Source organism: Arachis hypogaea, chromosome 4 (genome assembly GCF_003086295.3).
Source record: "Arachis hypogaea cultivar Tifrunner chromosome 4, arahy.Tifrunner.gnm2.J5K5, whole genome shotgun sequence".
Classification (NCBI taxonomy): Eukaryota; Viridiplantae; Streptophyta; class Magnoliopsida; order Fabales; family Fabaceae; genus Arachis; species Arachis hypogaea.
The window spans coordinates 80,533,852-80,546,244 of NC_092039.1; positions in this window are offsets into that span (position 1 = coordinate 80,533,852).

A 12,393-nucleotide genomic window follows, 5' to 3' on the forward strand; every position below is an offset into this window, starting at 1 on the left:
CACATGTTGTCATGACCATGTGTTTATTTCATTCATCTTTACCGTGCAATGTTTATTACTCACTCCATCTCCTTCCTTGCTTTAATTCTTTGGATCTAGCTTACTTTCTCTTCCCTTTTTCAGAATGTCCACCAAGAAAGGCAAAGAGAAAGCTACCCCTAAACCCACAGTAAGGAAAGGAACGAAGAGAGCATTAGTGGCAGAACCTTCTTTAACTGCAGTCAAGCCCTCAACAAAGAGAATTAAAAGGATTATCAATGTTGATGAAAAGGAACGAGCCTTCCCAGCCAAGGACACTGCACGATTCCCAAATCGCTACTGTGAGCAGATGTTTCCTATTCTGGCAGCTCGAAATTACAACAATGAACACCTTCTTATCCTTCCGCCTCCTATCGCTGAATTTGTTGAGCCACAAATTGTACAAAGACATTGGGGATTTTTACAGAGACAGCCACGACAGGTTAACCTTTCTTGGGTTGTTGAGTTCTACTCCAACTTCCACCTGCCGACTCTGCAGTCTGTCTATTTACGCCAGAAGCAAGTTCCCATTACAGAAGAAGCCATACAGCAAGCCTTAGATCTCCCACCTGCTCCAAAAGGATTGGACGCTTTTCAGAAAGCCACAACCAAGCGCCAGGCATACACTTTTGACTGGGACGCTGTTCTCAGAGTTATTGCTCGCCTTGGCAGCAAATGGATCTTCGGATACCATCGTTCCCGTCCTAAGGGAATCTCGGCTTCCGCACTTACCTTAGAGGCTCACGTATGGGAACAGATTATGTCCCATTACGTCTTTCCGAGTACTCATGAGTCCTCCTTCACCGCAGACATGGCCGTTCTACTATGGTGCATCCTCACAGACCAGCTTCTCAATTTACCACGACATATCCGGAATACTATGGAACATGTGTAGATCGTGGGCAACCTACCTTTCCCCGCATTGGTCTCTGATCTCATCTCAGCAACCGGAGTATCCTACAGAGCTGGAGACACCAAAGCCATTCTTCCACGGGATGATCAGTATGTCCCTAACGGGAGATATCTCAGGCCACAACTTGCCACTACCAGTCAGTCTACAGAGGATGCTGCAGCTCCTCCACCATCAACCAGTCCACTGCTGCATCAGATACTGAAGCGGTTGGACCAACATGAAAAGAAAGCAAATCTCCGAGAGCGCCGCAACCAACGCCGATTCAAACACCTCAGGGAGCTGCTTCGAGGAGATTGCAGAGACTCAGACACCCCAGACTCCACTTCCTTCACCAGCACAAGGAGCCATGACGGCCCCGACTGTGGAGACATTGCCACCAGCCCACCTTTGTTCCTGACAGATGGCCCCGAGGACGGTGCAAAGCCTTAAGTGTGGGGAGGTCGGTCAGTACCTGACTTCCAGAGGTAAATTCTCTTCCCTAGCACCAATAAATTAGGATATTTTAGTTAGATTTTCTTTTCTTAGAATAGGTTAGTTGCATGCATGCTCTACTTGATTGAAAAGACAATGAGTTTCTTCTAAAAAGATATCTTTGGAACAAAATTTCACTAATTTTAATCAAAACTTTTATGATAAATTTGCTTGAAGTTGTATTTAAAACATGATTTTTGAGCTAAAGAATACACAACCTGTGAAAATTTGAGCCTTTATGCATGCTTACATTATTTAACCATAATTATTTTATTCTTGTGTGTTTACTTCTCTATGATTGTAATCTATATTTTGTTTCATCCTATATGTCCAATAGTTATTATGTTTATATGCTTGCATATGATTGAGGCTATTATTTGTTTAAACTCACTTATCCAAATTAAGCCTACCCTTTTTAATTACCTTTGTTAACCACTTTGAGCCTTAAAATCCTATTTGTTCTATATTTTACCACATTACTAGCCTTAAGCGGAAAAACAATTTTATATCCCAAATTAAATATTTGGTTAGCTTAAGATAGAATTGTGTATGCTAGTTAAGTATGGAAATTTGTGGGAACAAAAGTTATTAAGGAAATATGTCATGATAATACAATGGGAATTTGGATACCTACTCATGTGAAGCCATAAGAATTAAAAATCTATGTGCATTGATAAGCTATGTTTATTTCTATATAAAAAAAAATTTCAATAAATAAATAAGGGGACAAAATCACCCCAAAGCTGAATTAAAAATTCAAAGATCAATGCACATATAATAAAATTGATACATGAGTATGGAATATAAAAGGGAATTCTGGGTAGCTAGGTATGAATTCTAAAGTTATATAAAATATATAGGTTGGGTTAAAGCTGGGTTAATTAAAGATTCAATTTATAAGCTCACTTAACCATATATATATATATATCCCTATCCTTACCTTGGCCCCATTACAACCTTAAAAAGACCTCATGATATTTGCATTGGCATATTAACTGTTGTTGATTGGTTAGGAGAAAAACAAAAGTTAGAGAGCATAATTAGAGAAGGATAGAGTGATTACCCTATACATTGGAGAGATTAGAGCACACATACATCATCAGTGAGGGTTCTATGCTTGAATTTTCATGTTCCCCGCTTTCATGAGCTATCTTCTTGCACTTTTATCTGTCTTGCTGTATAATGATAGAATTAGTGGAATTTGATTTGTAATCGTTTTGAAGAGCTTATTTACTTTTGATCAAGTGGGCAAAAATCATATAGTTGCATTCATATATATATAGGTTGCATTGCATTGCATGAGTTTCTACATGTTCATACTCATTTATCTTATCTCCTTCAATTAAGCATGAGGACATGCTAATGTTTAAGTGTGGGGAGGTTGATAAACCACTATTTTATGGTATATATTATGTTTAATTTTATGGTTTTATCATGATCCTTACCCACTTATTCATCAATTTAGCATGCATTTATATTTCCTTCCTGAAATTATTACATGGTTGAAAACTGCTTCCTAGAGACTTTTTAATTATGCATTTTAGTTCTCCTTTATCCCATTCGATGCCGTGATCTATGTGTTAAGTGTTTCAGGCTTTATAGGGCATGAATGAGTTAGAGATTAGGAAGGAAGCTAGCAAAAATGGAAGGAACACAAGAAATTGAGGAGGTAATCAGCGAGAAGTGACGCGACCGCATGGCTCACGCGTTTGCGCGAAAGAGGAAAAATCGCAGTGACGCAGCCGCATAGCTCACGCGATCGCGCGGAATGGAAAAGCACAAGTGACGCGGAGGCGTGGACGACGCGAACGTGTGGAAGGAAAAAACGCGAATGACGCGTCCGCATGGATGACGCGATCGCGTGACGTGCGCGACATGCAGAATCTGCAGATTCCGCTGGGGGCAATTTTGGGCCCTATTTTGACCCAGTTCTCGGCCCAGAACAGCAGACTAGAGCCAGAGAACATGCAGAAACCAGAGACAACATTCATTCTACACAGTTTTAGTTTTAGATCTAGTTTTTACTCCTCCTCTAGGTTTTTCTCTCTACACATTGATAATCTTAGGATTTTATTTTTCTATCACTTTTTGCATTGGGATACTGAGAAGAGTTATTACCTCATCAAGACTTCGTCATTCTAGTTCGTTTTCTTTACTTGGCTTTACTCTTCCATGTCCCTTGCTTTGTTAATTTTACCATTGGAATATTATTAGGATTTATTTAATACAAGGATTACTTTTATTTTTATTTGATTATTTTGATTTTTATTTATAATGTCTTGCTTTAATTCCTTTTCATATGTCATGAATTTTACATTCACAATGAGCGAGTAGTTCCCTAACTTGAGTGGGAGTTGATTGAAAGGAACCAATTGAGTTGGAAGACTTGAAAGAAAAATTGTAATTGGGTTATTGTTGGCTTGCCCTCTAGTCACCAACACCAATCCCTTTTAATTAGGTGGATTGCAACTTGTGAATGGGCATAGTATCCCAACTTGTTTAACTTTCCCTTACCTAGTAAGAGATAACTAAACGGGATAACCTTCAATTATCAATTAATCTAGAGAGTAATCCAACAATAGCGGAACTTCCAACTAATCAACTCCCAATCAAGGCCTTTATTTACATTATTCAAATTCTCCAATTTTATTTCCTGTTTACTCAACTCAAACCTTTTTGAAAACATCTGATTAATAAAATAGCACACTTTTCTGCGACTCGTTGGGAGATGACCTGGGATTCATACTTCCAGTATTTTAAAATTTAAATTTCTGTGACACCTTTCTAAATTGATAAGTGGATTTCTGGTGAGTTAAGAACTATACTTGCAACGTATACATTTTAATAATTTTTAATTCACCAATTTCCCCCACATCAAGGTTTATAAAGGATTTTTCAAAAATTGCAAAACCTCTGAGCAATCTGCTAGCTGCTGATACACCTTTTGTCTTTAACACAGAGTGCCTGCAGGCGTTTGAGACTCTGAAAGCTAAGCTAGTCACAGCATCAGTAATTTTTGTACCATATTGGAAATTACCATTTAAACTATTGTGTGATGCCAGTGACTATGCCATTGGTGCAGTATTGGAACAAAGGTATAACAAACTTTTGCACGTCATTTATTATGCTAGCCGTGTTTTGAATTACACACAAAAGAATTACACAACCACAGAAAAGGAGTTGCTTACAGTGGTTTATGCCATTGACAAGTTCAGATCTTATTTAGTAGGATCAAAAGTGATTTGTACATTGACCATGCTGCTCTTAAATATCTCCTCACAAAGCAGGATTCAAAACCCAGACTCATAAGATGGGTATTGCTTCTGCAAGAGTTTGATCTAGAAATAAGAGACAGAAAAGAGACAGAGAACCAAGTAGCTGATCACCTGTCCTGGATAGAACCAGTAGCAGGAGCGTCCCTCCCTCCTATTGAGATCTCTGAAACCTTTCTGGATACGCAACTCTTTGCCATTCAGGAAGTACCATGGTTTGCAGACATTGCAAACTATAAAACTATGATATTCATACCCAAAGAGTACAGTAAACAGCAATCAAAGAAATTGATTTCTGATGCAAAGTACTACTTGTGGGATGAACCATATCTCTTTAAAAGATGTGCAGATGGAATAATTCGCAGATGTGTATCCAGAGAAGAGGCGCAGAAGATCCTATCGCATTGCCATGGATCGCAATATGGAGGACATTTCGGAGGTGAGCAAACAGCCACTAAGGTCCTCCGATGTGGCTTCTACTGGCCTACTCTCTATAGAGACTCCCGAGAGTTTGTGTATAACTGTGACAGTTGCCAGAGAGCTAGTAATCTGCCTCACGGTTATGCCATGCCTTAACAAGGGATCTTAAAGACCGAATTGTTTGATGTATAGGGTATTGACTTCATGGGACCTTTCCCACCATCATACTCAAACACTTACATTCTGGTGGCAGTAGACTATGTATCCAAGTGGGTAGAGGCAATTGTAACACCCACTAATGATACTAAGACAGTGCTGAAGTTCCTTCAGAGACATATCTTCAGCAAATTTGGTGTTCCTAGAATACTAATCAGTGATGGAGGCACTCATTTCTATAGTAAACAGCTTGACTCTGCTTTGGTCCGATATGGAATTAACCACAAGGTGGCGACTCCGTATCATTCACAGACAAATGGGCAGGCTGAAGTCTAAAATAGAGAACTAAAACAAATCGTGGAACGGACTGTAAGTGCCCGTAGAAGGGATTGGACAAAAAGCTTGGATGATGTTCTGTGGGCATACAGAACAGCATTCAAGACTCCTATAGGGACCTCTCCATACCAGCTTATGTATGACAAGGCCTGCCATTTGCCAGTGGAATTGGAACACAAGGCCTACTGGGCAACCAGGTTCCTAAACCTTGATGCCAAGGTAGCTAGAGAAAAAGACTACTCCAGTTGAATGAGCTAGAGGAGTTCAGACTCGATGCTTTCGAAAATGCAAAAATTTACAAGGAGAAAGCAAAAAGGTGGCATGACAAGAAGCTGTCATCTAGAGTCTTTGAGCCAGGACAGAAGGTTCTGCTGTTTAACTCTAGGCTCAGATTGTTCCCTGGGAAATCGAAATCCCGGTGGAAGGGACCATATAAGATTACAAGTGTGTCACCATATGGGTATGTAGAGCTTCAGGATATTGACTATAACAAAAAGTTCATTGTTAATAGACAGAGAATCAAGCATTATCTTGAAGGCAATGTTGAGCAAGAATGCTCAAGACTGAGACTAGATTAAAGCTCAGTCCTGTCAAGCTATTGACATTAAAGAAGCACTTATTGGGAGGCGACCCAATTTTATTTATCTATGTCTATGTTTTCTTTAGGTTGATGATCATGTGGAGTCACAAAAACAGCTGCATAATTAAAGCGGAATCAAAAATAGCATCAAAAATAGCACACCCAGGAGGACAGGCCTACTGGCGTTTAAACGCCCGTAAGGATAGCAGAATGGGCGTTTAACACCCATCCTGGCAGCATTCTGGGTGTTAAATGCCAGAACTGGCAGGCAAACTGGCGTTTAACGCCAGAAATGGGTAGCAGACTGGCGTTTAATGCCAGATAAGGCACCCAGAGGGTATTTAGATGCTAGAAAGGTGCGGGGATGAAAATTCTTTGACACCTCAGGATCTGTGGGCCCCACAGGATCTCCACCTACCCCAAATCTCTCTCTCCTCTTCATACCCTTCCTCAAACACCTATCAAATCCTACCCTCTTTCCCATTATCTCTTCACCACTCACATCCATCCACTATTTTCCATAAAACCCACCCACTCACACAACTCCATCTGCTCCATCTCTTCTTCCTCTAATCTTTTCTTTCTTCTTTTGCTCGAAGACAAGTAAAGCTTTTAAGTTTAGTGTGGAAAAGCTCAGCTTTTTGTTTTCCATAATCATTAATAACACCTAAGGCCGGAGAAACCTCTAGGAAGAGGTAAGGGAAAGCAGTTGCTTCCAACTCCAAGTCATGGGAGATAGAGAAATTCATCTCAAAAGCCCATCACTAGAAAGAGGATGGAGCAAACAAGAGAGCCCATTCATGGACCTCACCAAGAGCAATCCATCATCCTCCATGAAATTAGAGAGGATCAAAAGGCCATGAGAAAGGAGCAACAAAGGTAAGGAAGAAACATAGAGGAGCTCAAACACTCCAAAGGATCTTCAAGAGGAAGAACTAGCCGCCATCACTAAGGTGGACCCATTCTTTAATCTCCTTGTTTATTTTATTTTCTATTTTTCGATTTTTATGCTTTATGTCTTGTCTATGTTTGTGTCTTTATTACATGATCATTAGTGTCTAGTATCTATGTCTTAAAGCTATGAATAATTCCATGAATTCTTCACCTTTCTTAAATGAAAAATGCTTTTAATTACAAAAGAACAAGAAGTGCTTAATTTCAAAATTTATCTTGAAAATTAGTTTAATTATTTTGATGTGGTGACAATACTTTTTGCTTTCTGAATGAATGCTTGAACAGTGCATATTTTTTATAGTGAAGTTTATGAATGTTAAAATTGTTGGCTCTTGAATGAATAATAAAAAAAGAAAAATGTTATTGATAATCTAAAAATCATAAAATTGATTCTTGAAGCAAGAAAAAGCAGTGAAAAACAAAGCTTGCGAAAAAAAAGAAAAAATGGCAAAAAAGAAAGAAAAAAAAAGAAAAAGCAAGCAATAAAAGCCAATAGCCCTTTAAACTAAAAGGCAAGGGTAAAAAGGATCCAAGGCTTTGAGCATTAATGGATAGGAGGGCCCAAAGGAATAAAATCCTAGCCTAAGCGGCTAAATCAAGCTGTCCCTAACCATGTGCTTGTGTCATGAAGGTCCAAGTGAAAAGCTTGAGACTGAGTGGTTAAAGTCATGATCCAAAGCAAAAGGAGTGTGCTTAAGAACTCTGGAAACCTCTAACTGGGGATTTTAGCAAAGCTGAGTCACAATCTGAAAAGGTTATCCAGTTATGTGTCTGTGGCATTTATGTATCCGGTGGTAATATTGGAAAACAAGATGCTTAGGGTCACGGCCAAGACTCATAAATTAACTATGTTCAAGAATCAACATACTGAACTAGGAGAATCAATAACACTATCTTAATTCAGAGTTCCTATAGATGCTAATCATTCTGTACTTCACATGATAAAGTGAGATGCCAAAACTGTTCAGAAGCAAAAAGCTACTAATCCCGCTCATCTAATTGGAGCTAAGCTTCATTGATATTTTGAAATTTATTATATATTCTCTTCTTTTTATTCTATTTTATTTTCAGTTGCTTGGGGACAAGCAACAATTTAAGTTTGGTGTTGTGATGAGCGGATAATTTATACGATTTTTGGCATTGTTTTTAGGTAGCTTTTAATAGGTTTTAGTTACTTTTTAGTATATTATTATTATTAGTTTTTATGCAAAAATCACATTTCTGGACTTTACTATGAGTTTGTGTGTTTTTTTTGTAATTTCAGGTATTTTCTGGCTGAAATTGAGGGACCTGAGCAAAAATCTGATTCAGAGGCTGAAAAAAAGGACTGCTGATGCTATTGGATTTTGACCTCCCTGCACTCAAAGTGGATTTTCTGGAGCTATAGAAATCCAATTGGCGCGCTCTTAATTGTGCTGGGAAGTAGACATCTTGGGCTTTCTAGCAATGTATAATAGTCCATACTTTGCCCGAGATTTGATGGCCCAAACTGGCATCCAAATACCACCCAAAGACTCTTTTCTGGAGTAAAACGCCAGAACTGGCACCAAAGCTGGAGTAAAACGCCAGAACTGGCACCCAAACTGGCGTTTAACTCTAGGAACAGCACAAGCACGTGAAAGCTAGGAAGCTCAGCCCAAACACTCACCAAGTGGGCCCCGGAAGTGGATTTCTGCACTCTTTGCATCTAGTTACTCATTCTCTGTAAACCTAGGTTACTAGTCTAGTATAAAAACTACTTTTAGAGATTTATTTTGTACCTCATGACATTTTTACATTTCTTATTGTACCTTTGATGGCATGAGTCTCTAAACCCCATGGTTAGGGATGAGGAGCTCTGTTGTGTCTCGATGAATTAATGCAATTACTATTGTTTTCTATTCAATCGCGCTTGCTTTTGTTCTAAGATATTCACTCGTACTTCAATGTGATGAATGTGATGATCCGTGACACTCATCACCATTCTCAACTTATGAACGCGTGCCTGACAACCACTTCCGTTCTACCTGCAATAGCTTGAGCGTGTATCTCTTGGGCTCCTGATTCACGGGGTTGATTGTCTCTCCTGACAACAGAGCATTCAATTCCGTGAGATCAAAACCTTCGTGGTATAGGCTAGAATCAATTGGCGGCATTCTTGAGATCCGAAAAGTCTAAACCTTGTCTGTGGTATTCCGAGTAGGATCTAGGAAGGGATGACTGTGATGAGCTTCAAACTCGCGACTGTTGGGCACAGTGATAGTGTGCAAAAAGATCAATGGATCTTATTCCAACACAAGTGAGAACCGACAGATGATTAGCCATGCGGGAAACTATAGCGGACATGTTTTCACTGAGAGGATGGATGGTAGCCATTGACAACGATGATCCACCAACATAAAGCTTGCCATAGAAAGAGCCAGGCGTGTCTGAAGAAGAACGCAGTAGGAAAGCAGAAACTCAGAGGGTAAAGCATCTCCAAAACCTCAACCTGTTCTCCATTACTGCATAACAAGTATTATTTATTTCATGTTATTTTACTTTTTACAAATAAAACTAAGAATTATTATTGATATCCTGACTAAGAGTACAAGATAACCATAGCTTGCTTCAAGTCGACAATCTCTGTGGGATCGACCCTTACTCACGTAAGATATTACTTGGACGACCCAGTGCACTTGCTGGTTAGTTGTACGAGTTGTAAAAAGTGTGATTTACAATTTTGTGCACCATATTCTTAGATCTGGACATTCATGTTATTCAAAAGCAGTGGTACTGATATTTTGAATCAAGGACAAGATACCAAATATGTAAAATTCTTGATTCTTGCATTGAGTTTAGTTCTGGAGTTTCATAAAGCAAAAGAAAGAGCTGTTGAATATGGTAATAAAGCCAGAACTGATGTAGCAAATGTCTTTTCTGGAATAGTTGATGGTTTTAATCTAATAGTTGATGGTCTTAGTTTATGTGAAAAATCGGTGACTATATTATTCCAAATTATACATCATGCGACAAAAACTAACTTGTATTGTTGCTTGTTTAGGATTCTTCTTTACAACATCAAGAGGTTTGAGCAGTTTTGAGCATCCACTTAATGAGGTGAAGCCTGTTCCAAGAGTTGACAGTTCTGTCCATTCAATGGACCAGCCACTCTTAAAATTAGAATGAAAAACATACCTTTTGAAAATATCTGTTTATGCTAGAGCAAGCAGCCTTTAGGGATTTCTTTCTGATAGTTCTTGTTACCATAAGGAAAATTCATTTTTTCAATATACTTGTTGTATATTTTTGAGTTTTTGTCAGTCAAATTGGTTCTCTTATTTGAGAAACTATATAGAACTCAGTTTTTGTAAACAATTTTAGTTATTATTCTATCAATGGTTCTTGTTACCATATGCCATATGCAAGTTCTTTCATTATGTTGGTCATAATAAATACTTGAGTGATGGAAATTAAATTTTATATTATACTTATTACTACTATTTATTTCATCTTATTCATTACTTTTTTTTGTATATATTCTTAAGATAAGGTATTTTGAAAGTCAAAAAAATAAAGAGAAGGTATTTTTGGTATAATTTGTATATAAATAAGAAAAAGAATGATAGTGATAAAATAAAAGGGATTATAGGAATATTTTTCATGTTGTATAATCATTAAATAGGGATTATAGGAATATCTTTCATTGAATATTTATAATTTTTTAAATTTTCAATTAGGTCCTTATACTTTTTTTCTTTTCAATTAGGTCCCTAGGGGTATACAAGTAATTTCACAATTTACTAACATTTTTTTAACGTTTAACATTAACAAGGACTAAATTGAAAAAAAAATGTATAGAGACCCAATTGAAAAGAAAAAAAATATAGGGACCTAATTAAAAATTCGGTGAAACTATAGGGATCTACAGAGTAATTAAACCAATAATAAAATAATAATTTAAATAATAAATAATTTAAAATTCCATTCTTTTGGGATTCATATTTTGAAAAGATTGAATAATCTTTTCATTGTCAATACAATCAAATGTCTCTCTTTCTATGTATGTCACTAAACAATCATTTAAAAATTCATCTCCCATACAATTGTGAAGCCGACTCTTTATGATGTTCATAGCAGAAAAAGTTCTTTCAACTGATGCAATTGCTACAGGCAAAACTAAAGCTAACTTCAAAGGAAGAAGCACTACTAATGGATAAACAATATTTTTCGAGTCTCAACCAATTTCTGAGAAAGAGCACCAGTCCCATTTAAGTTTGAGAATTGATCATCAGAACGCACATCTAGTATGAAGTTCTCAAGTTGACTATCAAGTGCGAAAAGTTAAGTAGAAGAAAATTCTAATGGATAGAATTGAGCTAACTGGATTAACTTCTCCTTATCAAACTGGTGCGCGAAATTGTGAACATTACTTTTTCACAACTCTCATAATCCCCGGTAATGGCTCCAAAAACGTGGTAGCTCAATACCATGGCATTACACAACTTCGCACAACTAACCAGCAAGTGCACTGGGTCGTCCAAGTAATAAACCTTACGTGAGTAAGGGTCGATCCCACGGAGATTGTTAGTATTGAAGCAAGCTATGGTCATCTTGTAAATCTTAGTCAGGCAAACTCAAATGGATATAGTGATGAACGAAAATAACACAAAGGTAAAGATAGAGATACTTATGTAATTCATTGGTAGGAACTTCAGATAAGCGTATGAAGACGCCTTCCCTTCCGTCTCTCTGCTTTCCTACTGCCTTCATCCAATTCTTCTTACTCCTTTCCATGGCAAGCTCGTGTAGGGTTTCACTGTTGTCAGCAGCTACCTCCCATCCTCGCAGTGAAAACTAATGCTCATGCACTCTGTCACAGTGCGGCTAATCACCGGTTTGGTTCCCTCCCCTACCGAAATAGAATCACTCTTTTGCGTCTGTCACTAACGCCCAGTAGGTTACAGGTTTGAAGCACGTCACAGTCATTCAATCATTGAATCCTACTCAGAATACCACAGACAAGGTTTAGACCTTCCGGATTCTCTTGAATGCCGCCATCAGGTCCTGCCTATACCACGAAGACTCTGATCTCACGGAATGGTTGGCTCGTTTGTCAGGCGAGCACTCGGTTGTCAGGCGATCAACCATGCATCGTGCATTCAGGAATCCAAGAGATATTCACCAAGCCTCAAATGCTTGTAGAACAAGAGTGGTTGTCAGTCACTTTGTTCATGAGTGAGAATGGTGATGGGCGTCAATCATCACCTTCATCAAGTTGAAGAACAAGTGATATCTTGGAACAAGAACAAGCG